Genomic DNA, 16,891 nt, shown 5'->3' with positions numbered 1-16,891 from the left:
AGTCGCCTAGAGGCCAGAGCGTGAGGCGGCGCGTCTTGATCCGGGAGTCCTGCTCCAGACGCCCTAATCTAGTAGTTCCTGCAGGAGACTCAGAACAGGGATAAAACTGGAGGGGAAAGCCCAGGGAAACCCAGGCATCTCGCACCTATTTGCATACTTCTCGCATCTATTTGCATACTTTTGCATTACTCTGCTCTGACGTGTTTCATTAAATTTTTTTACCCTTTTGAGGAGACTGAAGGGGGCCTAGGGAGTCCGGGACAAAGAGAAAGAGAGCGATATTGTTTCTGTAAAGGCAAATGCAAGAGAAGAGATGGAGTTGATGGAAAACTCGTGCAAATCTGCTCAAACCTGACAAAGGTCGTCCTTCTTGGGGGGGGGCGGGGTAGGGGGAGCATGACCCCCCCCCCCCAGTCCCAGCATGCTTCTGACTTTTCTGGAGTTCTTTTTACCTGAAGATCTCCCAGTCCCCCACCCCTGACGACACACACACACGCACACACACACACACACACTTTCCTAGGATGGAGATGGTTGGTGTTGGGGTGTCAGGGCAAGAGAGGGACCCGGGTCTTCCTGTCTGGGGTAAGGCCCTGCTGATGGCTGAGTGCCCCGGGTTCTGACTCAGCCGTCAGCCTCAGTGTGATGAGACCACCTTCGTTGGGCGGCTGCTTCTGACCGGGGAGGGGGCAGGTGAAGAGGTCGCGATCCAGAGAGGTGGGCGCTACACAGTCATAGACCCCAGAATAAGCGGAGTCAACAGTTGGAGTATTTCAGGCAGACAGCGCTCAAGCGAACCGGAGACATTGTCAGGGGGTGGGGAGCTTGTCTCAAAACGCCTCCCTCAGTCCACACGCCGGCTCTTGGGGCCTCAGACTAACGGGCATTTAGGTGTCCTCCTAACCCCTCGCCTCAGCTCTGCGCGTGACTTCGCAAGGCTGGAAACAAAAATGTGCTGGGGATTGCAGGGCGGGGACAGCCCCAGGGGAGGCAGCGCCCTGGGAGCTGTTCTTTCAGCACCTCGCCTGCCCTGGCTGGACTAGCGGTCTGGTGCCCCGAGGACGACTTGAACCTGAGCGGACCTTGAGGCTGGGACGAGTTCGGGTAGCGACACATTCTTTCTCAAGTACCAGGATACTATGAGATGGGATTAGAGGTCTGTCCCTTTCTCTAGGGCCAGGCTTCATTCAGGTAAGAGAGATGGTAAGGGATGTATGTCCTCACCAGAAATATATCCCTTCAGGAATGACCAACCCAGAAGTGAGTTTCAATCCTAAATTTGCCAATTAGAAGACATCGCCGCTCTGGACCTCAGTTTCCTCGTCTGTTAAGGAGGAATCGGACTACTTGCTCTACTCTGACACTTCAGATTCCCAGTTCAGGGGCCCTCTGTTTCTCCTCCTGCTGACCAGAGTTACTGGGGTTCCAGCTCACCAGAGGCTGAACCAGGACTGAAATCCAGCATCCTGGCAGCCCTGCTCTGGGGCTGGCAAGGCTGCTGCAGACAGGAAACCGCATCCCACCATGCGGCTCCTGCCCCATCCTAATCCCCTGATTTGCTCCCAGTTGGCCTCTCAGCAAACACAGGGCCTGCCAGCGTCTAGGGGCTTGTCACCCTGTTAGCGGATTTGTTCCTGGAGACGGCGCAGTTAATTGGCCCTTTATGTGGGGATCAGGACGTATTTGCTCAGGTCTCCCTGAGCGGAGGCTGCGACTCAGCCCGTGGGCAAGCCTGCTTCCTAATGCCTGTCATCCTGGGTTTGGAGGCTGGACAAATAGTGGGGCCACTCTCTTCCTTTCCAGGACTCTCCTGGCCCAAATCTCCTGTCCCTCTTCTACACTTCACTCCTTCTCTGTACTCTCTTTTTCCTCTTCCCACCTTTTTTATTGATTTTGTCTGCTCTTTCCTTCTTTGTACTCCCCTGTATCTCTAGAATACTCACCCTTTAAACCAACTGAGACATAATGCCAAAAGAGGGAGGAGTGCTCACCTGGGGTGTACTGGAGAATGAATACCTTCCATCCATAGCATGAGCTCCCTTACCCCGACCCTAGTGGTACTGGAACCCTGGGCCTGACAGGGGATGGGGCAGAGAAGGCCCAGCCGGGATCGCACATCCTTGCTCTTCTTCAGCCCTCTCCTCCCCTTCCCTTCTTTACTTAAGGTCACGGGGGAAGCCCAGAAACTGGCCCTGCACTCTTTCAAGTCCAGCTTCTCTCTGGGCTGTTCCCACAGGCAGTTCTGGAAGGAGATTACTCGTCTCCTCACTGCCTGCCCCTCCCCACCCACAAATTACCAACACGACTCTGGCTTCTACCTCTTGCTTAGAGAGAGCAGGTAACTCACTGGATCTGCCTCCATTTCCTGACCTGTAGACTATAGGAGCTTGTACAGCACCTCAAACACTCTGAGTATGTGCACTGTCAGTGGAGGGCCTGTGTCTGGGAGTCCATGCAATTTGTTTATAAGTTTCCACCTTAGGCTGAAGAAAGAATCAGAGTTGAGTTCAGGGCCTCTCTCTTCTGCTGCCTCAGGAGACTACTTCTTTTCCAGGATTTTTTAAATAATACAGTCTGCACTTTAGAAAGGGTAAGAAAGAGAAAAGGAGGTTTTGAAGGGGAGTTGGCAGAAAGAGGAGCGAATAGCAGGAGGCAGGGAGGATAGGAGGAGTTGAGTCTGTAGAAATGGACGGTAAGTGTATTCTGACAGGGCTATGGCATCTGGTGGGAAGAAATGTGTGTGTGTGTGTAGGGAACTACTCAAGTGGAGCCACAGAAAAGAGCCTGGGACCAGGCGTTATGTGGTAGATGCGGAAGAGGGATATTTCTTTCCCAGCTTTGTATTTTGGGTGAGTTGGTTTGCAGAGGAGCATGGAAAATGGGAAAGGGAAATCAGTATGAGTAACACAAGAACCCTGCACAAGAGTGGTTTTTGGGAATCATGAGCCTCTAAAGGAACTCTTTGCCCCTCCCCTCAGCACTGGTGTGTGTGTGTGTGTGTGTGTGTGTGTGTGCGCCTGTGTGTGTGTGAGTGTCAAGGGAGGGAGTAGCTATCCCAGACCAACTTCCTTGGCCTAGTGCCAGCACATAGGCCAGAGAATGTGGCTGGGAATTTTCAGTGACCAAGCTGGGGGCTGTATGGGAGGCTTCTTGGTGGTCCAAAGTCTGCATGCCAGCTGGTAGCGGATGAAGCTGCTGGCATGTAATTGCCCAGGAGGGCAGTCTGAGGACAACCCCCCTGTCTCACACTGATTACTGCCACAGACTCTCCTTAGTGCATGTGTGCACGCACGCGCACACACACACACACTGCCCAGTCCATTTACATCCCCCTAGAGCTTGCAGCCTCCCATCACTCTTTCTGCCTGGGCACTGATACACACTGAGCATATGTGTGTTTTTGCGGGGGCGGGAGGGGAGCACAAAACTAACATCTGTCCCCCACCCCACTAGGCCCTGCCTGTGAATGACCCAGCAGGGTTGCTGGCTTCAGAGTGATGATGCCAGGGGGCAGTGACCCAGCCGTCAGGGGCCAGAGGGCCAAACAGGAGGGGGGATCAGAGAGCAAAGAACAGGCACCAGGCTAGAAAGCAGACAGCAGGAGCCTGCTGCCAGCAGGAGCCAGAGTTTGTTGGCTCAACCCCCGTAGCTGCTGAGATAATAAGCCAGGGCCCCCTGCCCAAGAGTACCCCTTTCCCCACAGGGTTCCAGTGGAGGAACCTGTGGGGAGACACTTTGCAATACACTCCACCAAATCTGGAAATCTGGAGGCAACTGGGCAGAAATGTCCACATCCCAGTACAAAGGGAACAGTGACTAGGGAGAGCAAGAGCTTTCTTGGTTCCTTTTAAACAGCTTGGCTCAGAGCAAGCACTCATAAATACTGGTTTAGTGAAGACATCCGATTAACTAGTTAGTCCTCACAATTCCTCTCAGAGCCCACTAGCCTTCTCTGCCTCTCTACCTCTCACTCCCCACTCCCTCCCTCTCTCTTTCTCTTCTATATTACTTTCCTAAGGCTTCTGTTACAAAGTACCACAAATAAGGTGGCCTTTGACAACGGAAATTAATAAATTTCTATATAATAATAATAATTTATATATTATAATTTATATATTTATATCTATTATATAGAAATAATAATAATTTCTATATAATAATCTCACAGTTCTGGAGGCGAGAAGTCTGAAGTCAAGGTGCCAGCAGGGCTATGCTCTTTCTGAAGTCTTTAGGGAAGATTCCTTCCATGCTTCTTCCAGCTTCTGGTGGGTGTCAGCCATCCTTGGCATTCCTGGGCTTGTAGATGCATCACTCCAATCCCTGCCTCCATCTTCACATGGCATTCTTCCCCATGTGTGTCTTATACGGACACCAGTCATTAGATTAGGGTCCACCCCAATACAGGGTGACCTCTTCTTAACTAATTGCATCTACAAAGATCCTATTTCCAAATAAAGTCACATTCTAAGGTCCTGGCTGGATATGAATTTTGGGGGGATACTATTCAACCCAATATGCCTCCTTTTCCTGTTTTCTTCCCTTCTTCCCCTCACATTATTCCTGATGCTCTCCTAGGGAGATAGCGCTCCTATTTTGATGGTTTTAAAAATAATTTTATTATTGTAGGTATAATACATACTCATGCTAAAATATCCAAGCTTAATAAGAGACTATAAAATGAACATTCAAAGTCCCCACCACTCTTAAGTACTTCTTCATCCTACTTGCCTGAGGTAGCTACTAATGGCTTCTTGTGTATCCTTTCAGATTTTTGAAAGCATATATATCTCTATCCTTTTTAAAACACAAATATGATTATACTATTTGTACTGCTTTGCAACTTGCTTTTTTTAACTTACCAAGATTTTTAGAGCATCCTTTCATATCAGTATGTGTATCTCCATGTTTTATACTTTTTTTTTTTTGGAGGAAGATTAGCCCTGAGCTAACTACTGCCAGTCCTCCTCTTTTTGCTGAGGAAGCCTGGCCCTGAGCTAACATCGTGGTCATCTTCCTCTACTTTATATGTGGGACGCCTACCACAGCAAGGTGTGTCAAGTGGTGCCATGTCCGCACCCAGGATCCGAACCGGCGAACCCCGGGCTGCCAAGAAGCAGAACGTGCGAACTTAACCGCTGCACCACCGGGCTGGCCCTCCATCTTTTATACTTTAATGACTGCCTAATAATCTGTTGCAGAGACTTATCATACATTTGGAATCAGGCCCCTATTTATGGAGATTTGAGTTTTTCTGGATTTTTTTAAATAAACAATGCTACAAATAAATATCTTATACATATATCTTTATACACATGCATATCTGTAGGATAAATTCTTAGAAGTGAAATTATAGAGGTCAATAATAGCTAACAATAGCTAATATTTATTGATTGGTTCTATTTATTCATACATCCAGCAGACATTCACCAAGTACCTACTATGTGCCAGACACAGTTCTCAATGGCAGAGGTACAGTTGCGAGAAAGATAGACAAGGAACCCGACCTGAGCATTTTGCAGGCATAATCTTGTGTAATTCTCATAGGAACCTTATGAGGTACTATTATCGCCACTTTTCAGATGAGAAAATTGGACCTAAGAAAGGACAGAAGGTAAAGTAACTTTACTTAAGTAAACTGCCTAAAGTTACATAGCAAGATGTTTGTGCATTTGAAATTTCATCAATATTGACAAACTGCCCTTCAAAATATTGCCACAAGTGCCAGTCCCACAACACTGTATGAAGGCACCTATTTGTTCACCACGACCAGATATAAAATTTTTCAATTTTTTATAATTCAATAAATGAAACATGCATTTCATCATTTTAATACTCATATATTTAATTCTGAGTAAACTTGAGCATATTTCATATGTTTATTGGCCATTTGCATATTTTTCTGTGATTTGCCCTCTTATGTCCTTGCAGACAATGTATTATCTGTCTCTCATACATATGTTGCAATCCCCACCACCACCCAGTTTGTCATTTACTGTTCACTTTGAAATACTTTGCCAGATTTTTAAAAATAAAATCAAATGTACTAATATATTCCATGATATCTTTTTGGGTTTGTGTCATGCTTAGAAAGGCCTTCTTCAAGCCGAGATTACAAAGATAGAATCCTTGCTTTCTTCCGATAATTCTAGGCTTTAATATTTTACACTTAGATCTTTGATGCATCTGAAATTTATTTTGATATAAAGAGTAAGGTAAAGATATAGTTTTTTCCCCTAAAACAGATAAGAAACTGTCCCTATCTTTCCTTCACTGATTTGTAGGGCCATTTTTCTTATATGCTACATTCCTATGTAAATTTTTCTCTACCTCTAGAATCTCTGCTGTGTTAGTTGATCTAACAGATCTAACTGATCTCTTAGTACTATGACAGTACTTAATTGTTCAATTATTATAGCTCTGTAATATATTTTATTTTCTGGTAGTTTCCTTTCATTACTCTTAATGCTTAGACTTTTTCTGGCTATTCTTGAATTTCTTTTTAAACAATCATAATTATCACTCTATTAAGTTTCGGGAAAAATCTTTTAGATAGGGGCTGGCCCCGTGGCCGAGTGGTTAAGTTCACGCGCTCCACTGCAGGCGGCCCAGTGTTTCCTTGGTTCGCATCCTGGGTGCGGACATGGCACTGCTCATCAAACCACGCTGAGGCAGCGTCCCACAGGCCACAACTAGAAGGACCCACAACGAAGAATATACAACTATGTACTGGGGGGCTTTGGGGAGAAAAAGGAAAATAATAAAATCTTTTAAAAAAATCTTTTAGATGTTTTTATTGCCATATTGAATTTATATATTAATTTAAAAGATTTGACATCTTTACGACATTGATCCTTTCTTTTCAAAAAATAAAGTATTCGTTTATTGACTAAACAAGTATTTATTGGTTATATGGTTTGTCCCAGGCACTCTTTTAGGAGCTGGGGATACCTCAGCTATCAAAATAAACCAAAGACTCCTGCCCTCATGGAGCTTACATTTTAATGAGGGTGACAAACAATAAGCAAGATAAATAAGTCAAATATATAGTAAGTTAAGTAGTGATAAGAATTGTTTGGTAGTGGTGGGAGAAGCTAACATTTTAGATGGAATATCCAGAAAAGGCTTCGTTGAGAAGATGACATTTGAGTAAAGACCTTAAGGAAGTAAAGAAATGAACCATGGGGCTATCTTAAGGAAGTTATTCCATGTAGAGGAAACAACAGATGCAACAGCCCTGAGACAGTAGCAGGACTAGTGAGCTGGAGGAAAAGAAAGGAGATCTGTGTGGGTAGAGTAGAGTGCATGAAGGAGAGAGACGTCATGAGTGGAGAGATTACATAGAACCTTGTAAGACAGAATAAGGACTTTCGTGCTTTTTTGAATGAGATGGGAATCATTGGAGAGTTTTGAGCAGAAGATTGACATAATCTTATTTTTTACTAGGATTTCTCTGGCTGCTATGCTGAGAATAGACTGAAGATGGGGCCAGGGTAGAGAAGGAAAACTAGTTAGAAAGCTTTTGCAATAACACAGGCAAGTGATAATAGCGATTAGGATCAAGGTGGTACCAGTCACGATGAGAAGTAGTCGAATTCTATACATATTTTTAAAATAGAGCTGACAAGGTTTTACTGAGATGAGGACACCCAAATGCATTGTAGAGTCAATGGGTAATTTTAGGAAATCAGTTTTGGGCATGCTAAGTCTGAGATGCCTGTTAGAAATCTCAGTGGTGTTGTCACATGGGCAGTTGCATGAACTAGTCTTGAAGTTCAGAGGAGCAATCTAGGCTAGAGATACAAATTTGAGAGTCCTCATCATATAAACGGCATATAAAGCCACAAAACTAGATGAGATCATCAAGGAAGATAGGAAAAAATGGACAGGTCCAAGGACTAGGCCTTTCTGTACTTTTACATTTAGAATTTAGGGAGTTGAGGAGGATGCAAAAAGAAAACTAAGAAGGGTCAGAGACATATGAGGAAATCTGGGAGAGTGTGATGTCCTGGAAACCAAGTAAAGAAGGGTGAGACCAGGTGAAGGAGGAAGGAGGGTTCAATGGTCAAATGGAGTAAGATCAACCAGGATGAAGACTGAGATTAACCATAGAATTTAGTGATGTGGATGTCACTGTTGACTTTGTTAAAGGCAGTTTTGGTGGATTGGTGGAGGCAAAATCTTACTGGAAATTCAAGAGTAAATGGAAGGAAAAGAATTAGAGTTTTGTTGAAGTGGGAAGATTTGTAGGGAGACAGTTGAAAAAGAAGTGGGATCAAAATTTTTTTTGATAAAATTGGAGAAACAACCTCATGTTTATGTGTTGACTGAAATGATCTAATAGAGAAGGGAAACCCATGACCCAGAGAGGAGAGCGGAAAGTTACTGGAACAATGTCCTTGAGTGGGAGAGATGGGGGTCTAGTGCATAACTGAACAGGTTCACTTAGTAAGGACACACGATTGTTCATCCACAGGAACAGGACAAAGGGTACGGTGCATGGACACAGACATAAGTAGGTGGTAAGATGTAGTGGTGGGAGCCAGTAGAGTTCTCTTCTGATTGCTTCTCCACTCTCCATGAAATAGGAAGCAAAGTTCTCAGCTAAGAGTGAAGATAGGGGAAGAGGTGTTGGCAATTGGAGGACAGAGGAAAGTGTATGATAGTCACTTAGGAGAGAGGAGAGTTGATGTCTATGGAAATGCAATATAATTGCTGGGCAGCATTAGAGGTCTGCTTTAGGTTAGTGATCATGAATTAAAGGTGAGACCACTATGCATAGCTTTGTATTTTTCTCCAGGTACATTCAGCTGCCTGAGTGTAGGTGCAGAAGTGGAGAGTTAGATTTGCCCAACTTTGTGGATTAGCCAAACAAGCTCAAAGAAGTGAGAGTCAGGTAGGGAAGTTGAGAATGTATAAGAAACTTATTCCAATGATTGACCACAGGAATTTAAGCTGAGTAAACAGGGAAGTGGGGCCATGAGTTGATAAATTGAAGGAGTGACGGTGAAAAGAGGTTGAGATGAATGGAACAAATTGAGATCATTGAATTGTTCTGGTGGGGTCTAAGGTTTGTTGGAACTGGAATATCAGAAGATGTAGGGGGCCGGCCCCAAGGCCGAGTGGTGAAGTTTGTGCACTCCACTTCAGCAGCCCAGGGTTTCATGGTTCGGATCCTGGGTGTGGACATGGCACCACTCATCAGGCCACAATGAGGCGGTGTCCCACATGCCACAGCTAGAGGGACGCACAACTAAAATATACAACTATATACTTGGGGGATTTGGGGAGAAAAAGCAAAAAAAAAAAAAAAGAAAGAAAGAAAAGATTGGCAACTGTTAGCTCAGGTGCCAATCTTTGGAATAAAAAAAGTGATTGGAAATGAGAATGCTTGAAAAAAAGATCATGGAGTAGTTCAGTCATTGATTATGACAAAGTCCACTAGAGTATGACCACAGGAATTAGTGACTAAGGTAGAGCAGACAGCAAGATTGTGGGAGGAGAGGTCCAGAAGCTGAGCAGCAAGGATTCTAGATGGATCATCTAAGTGGTCATTAAAATCATCAAGAATTAGAGCAGGGGAAGAGTTGGTAAGAGACATTGATCCGGGAGCTAAAATCTGCAAGGAGTGAGATGGAATGGCCCTGGAGTCGATAGTGGGTGGTACTGAGATGGTGGGTAGTAGAGTCTTATGACATTAGACTCAAAGATGTGGAGGTTTTTAAAGAGCAGGAGGGGTGAATGGTTCAGATTAAACAATAAGGAGCAAGGAGTATGCCTATCCCCCTTGAGGACCAGTGGTACAGGTTTGCGGAAGAAAATATCTGCCTCATTTTTATGTCCTTTAATAATTTTAAGGTTTTCATTATGTAGATCTTGAACATTTCTTGTTTGTTTATCCCAATGTTTATTATTGTTAACAATTATAAACAGGACCTCTCTTTTGGAATCTTTCTAACTTCTCCATATCCCCCTTAAACCCTGAACCTCAAACTGAGCATGCCACTCCGGTGAGTTTCTGAGACATTTCCTCAGCTCTGTACCTCCTGCCCATCTCCACCACCACTGCCTTAGTTTAGGTTCTCATCATCTCTCACTCTGACTATTGCAACCTAACTCCCTGCATTCAGTCTCCCCCTGAGAATCCATCCTCTCCTCTGTGCTTCAGGGAGTTGTCAAATATTTGTTCAACCCCCATTTACTAAGCACCTACTAAGTACCAGACACTGGACTACATGCTTGTCTCTAATGTTCAAATCTGATCATGTTACTCACCTACTTAAAAATCATAGTCCTCAGTTCCTACAAGATAGACCTCAGTTGTGTGAGGTCATACTCTGGATGCTGTCTGCCTTTCCAAGATCTCCATTATCTCACCCCGTTCTCTCTGGTTATCTATATCCCACTACCAAGCTACCCTTTGTTTTTAATGTGTTGTGCTCACCCTACTTCTGATGTCTTTTCTTTTGCCATTCCCCATTTCCTCTTCCTGAAATGCCCTCTTCCCTCCATTCTCTGCCTGCTGGATTCCTTTCATCGTGGCAATCCAGCTTCAATCGCCGAATTAGTGAAGACTTCTCTGACTCTCCCAGACTGTAGGGTCCTCCCAGAACACTTGGTTTATTCCACTGCTGTATGACTTAACATATGATGTTTTAATTATTTGCTTAGATGTCTATCTTTTCCATAAGCTCTAAGTTCCCCTTAGGGAACAGGAACTATATCTTACTCATTCTTGTACCCCTGTTGCCTAACATAATGTGTAGCATGTAGTCAGTGCTCATGTTAATGAAGACATGAATTACGTGAATTATAATAGATAGCATTTATTGTGAACTTACTTTTGACAGGACTATTCTAAGTGCTTTACCCATTTAATTTCCTAATAATTCTATGAAGAGGTACTGTCGTTACCCTCATTTTACAGATGGGGCAGAGAGGTTAGGTAACTTGCCCAAAGTTACTTGGCTAGCAAATGGAGGATCCAGGATTTAAACTCAGGCTCACCCTACACCTGTATGCTTGGTATACCACATCCCTGTGAAAGACCTGCATCTGAGGATAGCAGAAGGAAGACGCCCCCTATTCTCTCCCCCCAACATTTCACTCTCTGTGCAACTCTAGTAATAGAGTGACTTTTACAATCACATTGCTGAGTATAATCCACTAAGACTTCCAGATCTTTTTCTGTCATTCGGGTTTTATTTTCTAAACCCCTTAGTCCCTGGTACCTTTCAGTATTAAACCTGCCGCTCTTTGTATTTGCTCATTTCTGTAATTCCTGGCACTTCCGCAGTTTCAGGGAAGTCAGAAATGGACTCTGTTCTTTATCATTCTCAATCCCTCGCTTTCTCTCTGTCTCTCTCTGTGCATGAGCATCAAATTCACAAAGGAAGAGACCAATTAAGATCTTCAAATCCCCTGCAATACAACAGAGGATGTCTCATTTTTCAATTAAAGAGGAAAATTCCCTTGCCTCTAATGATTTACATTCAAAGGGAAATGCTTTTGTGTTAAATATACATGTGAAATGTTTTCCACGTTACATCACTGAGTCTATTCTCTGTGTTTCTTTGGTTGTTTCTGTGTGTGTTCAGAGATTTATATATATTCACCTTGAATACTGGACCTATCTCTAGTATCTACAGGAATCCTTCTGCCCTGGAGCCCCTCCTTCCACTGCTTTACACTGATCTTGGTTTTCTACATCATAAGGGGCTCTGTTTCACTGACATATCCTGGAGCTCAATCCTTGGAATAAAAATGACTCCAGGATCTCTACGGGCTCCCACAGAGAAGCACAGCCTGACCTGGAAAAGTCCAGCTTCCTTGTGACCTCATTCGCTATCTACACAATGAGTAGAGACGGAGCTAGATTTTAGGAGCATGCAGAGAAGTCACTATTCTGACAAGTCACGGGAACCTACTCTTCCCTTCTGTCCTTTCTTTCGTGTGTCCCTCTCTTTTCCCGTGGCTTCTCTTTCATGTCTCTCTCTCCTTCCATCTTCCCTACCCCCATCCTGCTGCCTCTTTATTTTTAAAGGCTTACCTCCTAGGTCCTGATTGCATAGCTCATAAATATTCAACATTTCCTAGAAGCAACCTCTGAATGATATTTCACCACTCAGTGTTCTTCCCGCATCTAATCAGAAATGGGGCTAGACTTTTTTCAGGGTCAGTTGCCTCCACGCCTCCTCCCCCTGGCCCTGCACTTATCAGCATGGGGACCTAATTTTCTTTTCCATGGTCTTAATCATAAAGGGACTGCCTACTGTGACTTTGGAGCGCCTTATGGATTCCAACCTTGATAGGCTCTGAGACTCCTATCTCTAAATGTGAGAATTTCCAAATACTCCATGATGAGAAGGTTTACCTATTCCAGGGCAATAACCCTGGCATTAGAAGAGGAGGAACCATAGGAAGGGATCTGGAGTTACATTCCTAATAGAAAAATTCTAAGCACTGGCACATCGAAGACATTCAGTAAATATTTCAGTTGTGTTGAATGATTTCCTGTATGCATATGAAGAAAAATGGAAAGAAAAATAAACCAAAATATAAGCAATGGTTGAATTAGATGTGAGGGAATGCATACACAATTTTTCCATCTTTCCACCACTTAAAAATATTTTGTTAATTAATAAGGGAAAAATATATACTTATCATTCTTATAGGGTTAAGTAGAGGAAGGAGAACAGGCACATTATGGGTGGGGGGCTCTCCTCAGGACACAGAGCTCCTGCCTCAGTGGGTACCCACAAGCAGCCCACACCCAGGCAGTGGCCAGTCTCTTCTTTCCTCCATTGGTTCAGAATGAGGGACAGCAAAGCCACAGCTCTTTGTATTGGGTGAAGGAGGGAACAGAGAGGTGGGAATAGGAAGTAAGTGGAGGGAATTAGAGAATGGTAGGTCCCTTTGCAAATATCCTCCCCAAACCTCTCTTCTATGACATTTTAAACAAATCTCATCCAGGCTTGGCCTGAATCCTTCCAGAGATAGGGAGCTCAAAACCTGATGGGGAAGCTTAGCACAAGACAGGGCAGCTCCGGCAAAGAGAAGGGCTCTGTCTGCAGATACCTGCCTCGTCCTTTGGGCTTGCTTCTAGTTCTGCCACTAACTAAAGAATTGGTTGGGAAGTGGGGAGAAAGAGAAGTAGGATCAGGAAACAGAGATGGAGTCCAAGAATTAAGGAAAAGAAAATCTCTTGCTAAGATTCCAATATTGGTTGAGACACTGGAGACTGAGGGCCAAGCTCATCTTTTAACACTGCCTTGAGCCATCTCTGCCCAAAACCCACAAGGGGACTTAGATTGGCAGAGGTTGGGGATGGAGTGGGCAGCAATAACTTGGGCCAGTATCCAAGGAAGCAGCTTCCTAGCCCCCATTTAGGTCCTATTTCGGCACAGCTTAGGTTGGAGACCGGAGTGGGGAATATTCCATGGGGCTATTTCAAAAGGCCAGGGCTGCTGTCAGAGGAAGCTGTAAAAGTGTGTGTGCCTGTGTGTGTGTGTGTGTGTGTGTGTGTGCGCATGAGGGGGAGGGTCGATGTGGGGACAGGGCCCATGTGTTTTGGGCTCTATTAACTAACTCCCTCCCATCCATCACAGCCTCCCCCCGGGCCGCTGCAGCCCTGGCAGCTGGGTCACCCCGGGGAGGCTGGGCTGGGGGTCCCTAAAGGGAGCCAGGCTTCAGGCAGAGCAGCAGAGACACATGTGTGCCTGGCTGGGTTGGGACTGGCGCCTCATTGAGAAGGGGGCTCTCCAAGCTGGGCTTCATTAGGGCAGTGGCACTAATAGGGGAGGGGGTGCAAGGGGCCAGGCTGACAGCCAATTACTTGCTCGTCTGCATTATGGATTAACCCATCTGGGCCTGGGAGATTGGCTCTGAAAGGGGCACAAAAGGGGGGGCGTGACCACAATCACATACTGAATTATCCCGTCTGAGCGCAATTGTCCACCAACAAACGGGGCCTCAGGATGGGTGACCCCCTTGGGTTCTCTCCATCCCCCACCCCTCACCCCACAGGAAGAGCCAGAGATAAACCGCCGCCTAGTTAAAAGGCAGGGTCTGGGACAAGGAGAACAAGGATGCCATTCCACAGATGCAGGGAATTTAGAGGAGGGGCCTGGGCTTGAGGTTAAGCCAGAGAAGCCAAAAGCTAAGCAAAAATACTCCCAGGAGACATTTTTACTTCAGTCCTCTACCTCAGAGACAAAGCATGACAAAAGAAACTCACCTATCTGAAATACCCGACAGAGAGTAGAGGCCTCAGCCAAGCCTAGGGGAAAGGAACAGAAGGACCCTCAGAGTCAGGTGTCTCAAACCTCACCCATCACCCCTTCTGAGGCTAATTGATTCCAGACATGAATAAGGGGCTCTCAGATGGGGTCTTGGAGGACCCCTGCCCTGCTCTGGCATCTCTGATGCTCTCCCAGTGGGAGTGCCCTGCACCCTCCCCCACACCTCCTCTTCCAGGAATAAGCCCAGGGTGCAGGGTGATGGAAAGAAGAATGGGAGGGGGCGGCAGGCAGGGGGGCTCTCTCCTCTGGCTAATCCCCTCATTACCATCTCATAATCAGAATCACGCTTTCAATGTAAATGGGGATGTTAAATATTGGTTTCTCTAGACACAGCTCCTTTGGAGAAAATTATTGATGCTCCCTCCTTTGCCAGTGCTGGCCGGCTCCCACAATGAGGGGGGTGGTGTGGAGCGTTAGTCAGGGCTAGGGGCTTAAGAGTCTGGTTACTGGGGAAGCTGGCTGTGTCTGACAAGAGGGAGCAGACTGATTTGTTTTTAGTTGGCCTGGGCAGCCTCAATTTCCCTGATCCAGCAGAAGAAACTCATCCAAAGGAAATCGGCTCATTTCAGACTCATCAACACTTTGTTGTAGCTGATTGACTTCTGGTCTCAAATCACTCTTGACTGGAGATCAATATGGAGTTGTAGATCCCAAAGTCAGCTGCGGGGGGGCGGGGGGGGGGTATTCATTGGAGGACTCAGGCACCTTGCCCCATTACCTATTGCTAGAAAACCCTGGCACGCCCAGGGGAAGTGCCCTGGACTCTCCTTCTAACCATTTCTAGATACAAAGCACAACATAAAGTTACAACAGCTTTTCACATGCAAAGCTTCATGCTTGTCCTCTTACAGCAGTCCAGTGAAATGTGGATAGTAGTTACCATTCCTAAATGACAGATGAGGCTCTGAGTCATCAAGCAACTCAACCAGGCTCACACGGCTGGTCAATGGCAGATTCATATTGGAATACGGTTCTTTTGAGTCCAAAGTCATCCCCCTCCCTTTGCACTATACTCTATCCTTTAAAGTTGAAGCTACTACACCTATGCCACTTGTGGGCACACAGAGACCCTTTGGTGTGTCCATAGCCTGACCATAGAGGTGTGTGCATTGAGGGGTAGGTATGGGGGGCTCAGCGAGAGGTCATTTTCTGCTCTGCTCTACCACTGTGGTCAGGACACAGGCCGCAGAATGTCCGAGAGGCCATCACACTGCCTGTTCTCTCTCTGTTCAGGGCGTCCATCCCCCACTGCCTTATCTTTACCCTGGATTCAAAACTGGGAATGAAAATAATAATAATAATAATAGTGGCTTCTTCTCACACTTGCTTAGATTTTAGTTTGCAGTCCTTTTTGTGTGTTATCTGATTAGACCCTCACAATCACCCTGCAAGCTAGCACCATTGCTCACTGGGTAAGGACACACGTTCTGGGGTCACCCTGTAGGATCACTTCCCAGCCCCACCGCTTAGTAGCTGGGTCACCCCAGGAAGCTGGGTGATCTCAGGCAAGTGATGTCACGTTCCCTTCCTTAATGTCCTTATCTATGGAATAAAGATGATAATAATAGAGCCTACCTCCTAGAGTTGTTGGGATCGATAAATGAGGTTATACAAGCCAAATGCTTAAGAGTAGTGTCTGGTACTTGCAAAGTTCTCCGTCAACGTTAGCCATTTGGGTGGGCGACGAGTGTGATCCCATTTTACAAGTGCAGAAGGTGAGGCTCAAGGACTAAGTAATTTTTCTAAGGTTACTCAGTTGGTAACGATAGAGTTGGTTCTTGAGTCCGGAATGAAATCTGCAGGTGGTCCGGGACCGCCCAATGTTCCTCAAGGAGAAAAGAAGTGGGCGGCCTCCTAAGGTCCTTTGTTGTGTTTTAGATGGTAAGGGAAGTTCTTTTTCCGTTTAGCAGAGTTAGGCACAGGCAAGGAAGGAGAAGCGAGCTCTCCACTGCGGCTAGTGTGAGGTGGCGGCGACCCCTCCCCTCCCGCGGCCAGAGGCGTGAGTGGAGCCAGGGGCACCATGTGGCTGGCGCTAAGCCTTCCCTGAAAAGAGAGGGCGGGAGATACCTTCGGAGGGCCCCCTCCAGGGCCTCTGAGACGCCTTCCGCTGCTCAGCTCCCTTCGTTTAGCTTTCTCCTCATTAACTCCCCGGCCTCATTAATCAGCCCCGATGAAATGCGCCCCCGGGAACCCTGCCCGCCCGCTCCGCCGTTTGGCGCTTTAATTATCCTCCCAGCGGGAGAAGGCGGGGTGGGCGATGCGCGAGTGCGCGCGCGCGCGCGCGCACACACACACACACACACACACAGGTCCACGGATCTCTCACACACACATACACTGGTCCACACATCACACACACACACACCGGGCCGCGGATCTTACACACGCACTGGTCCAGTACGGCGCGCGCGCACACACGCCGGTAGGCGGATGGCCTAGCCAAGCAGGGCTCCGGTCGTGATCCAGGCAGTGCAGCAGACACTGGCCGCGGTTCCCAGGATGCTCACATCAGCCCCAGGCAGCCCTAGCATCTAACTGGCATCTGTGGGAGTGAATTTACTATGGTGCTGTCATTTAAATCAAGTCCCCGCCCT

The sequence above is a fragment of the Equus caballus genome, chromosome 7, assembly GCF_041296265.1.
Source record: "Equus caballus isolate H_3958 breed thoroughbred chromosome 7, TB-T2T, whole genome shotgun sequence".
NCBI lineage: Eukaryota > Metazoa > Chordata > Mammalia > Perissodactyla > Equidae > Equus > Equus caballus.
Note: the sequence above shows the minus strand (reverse complement) of the source record.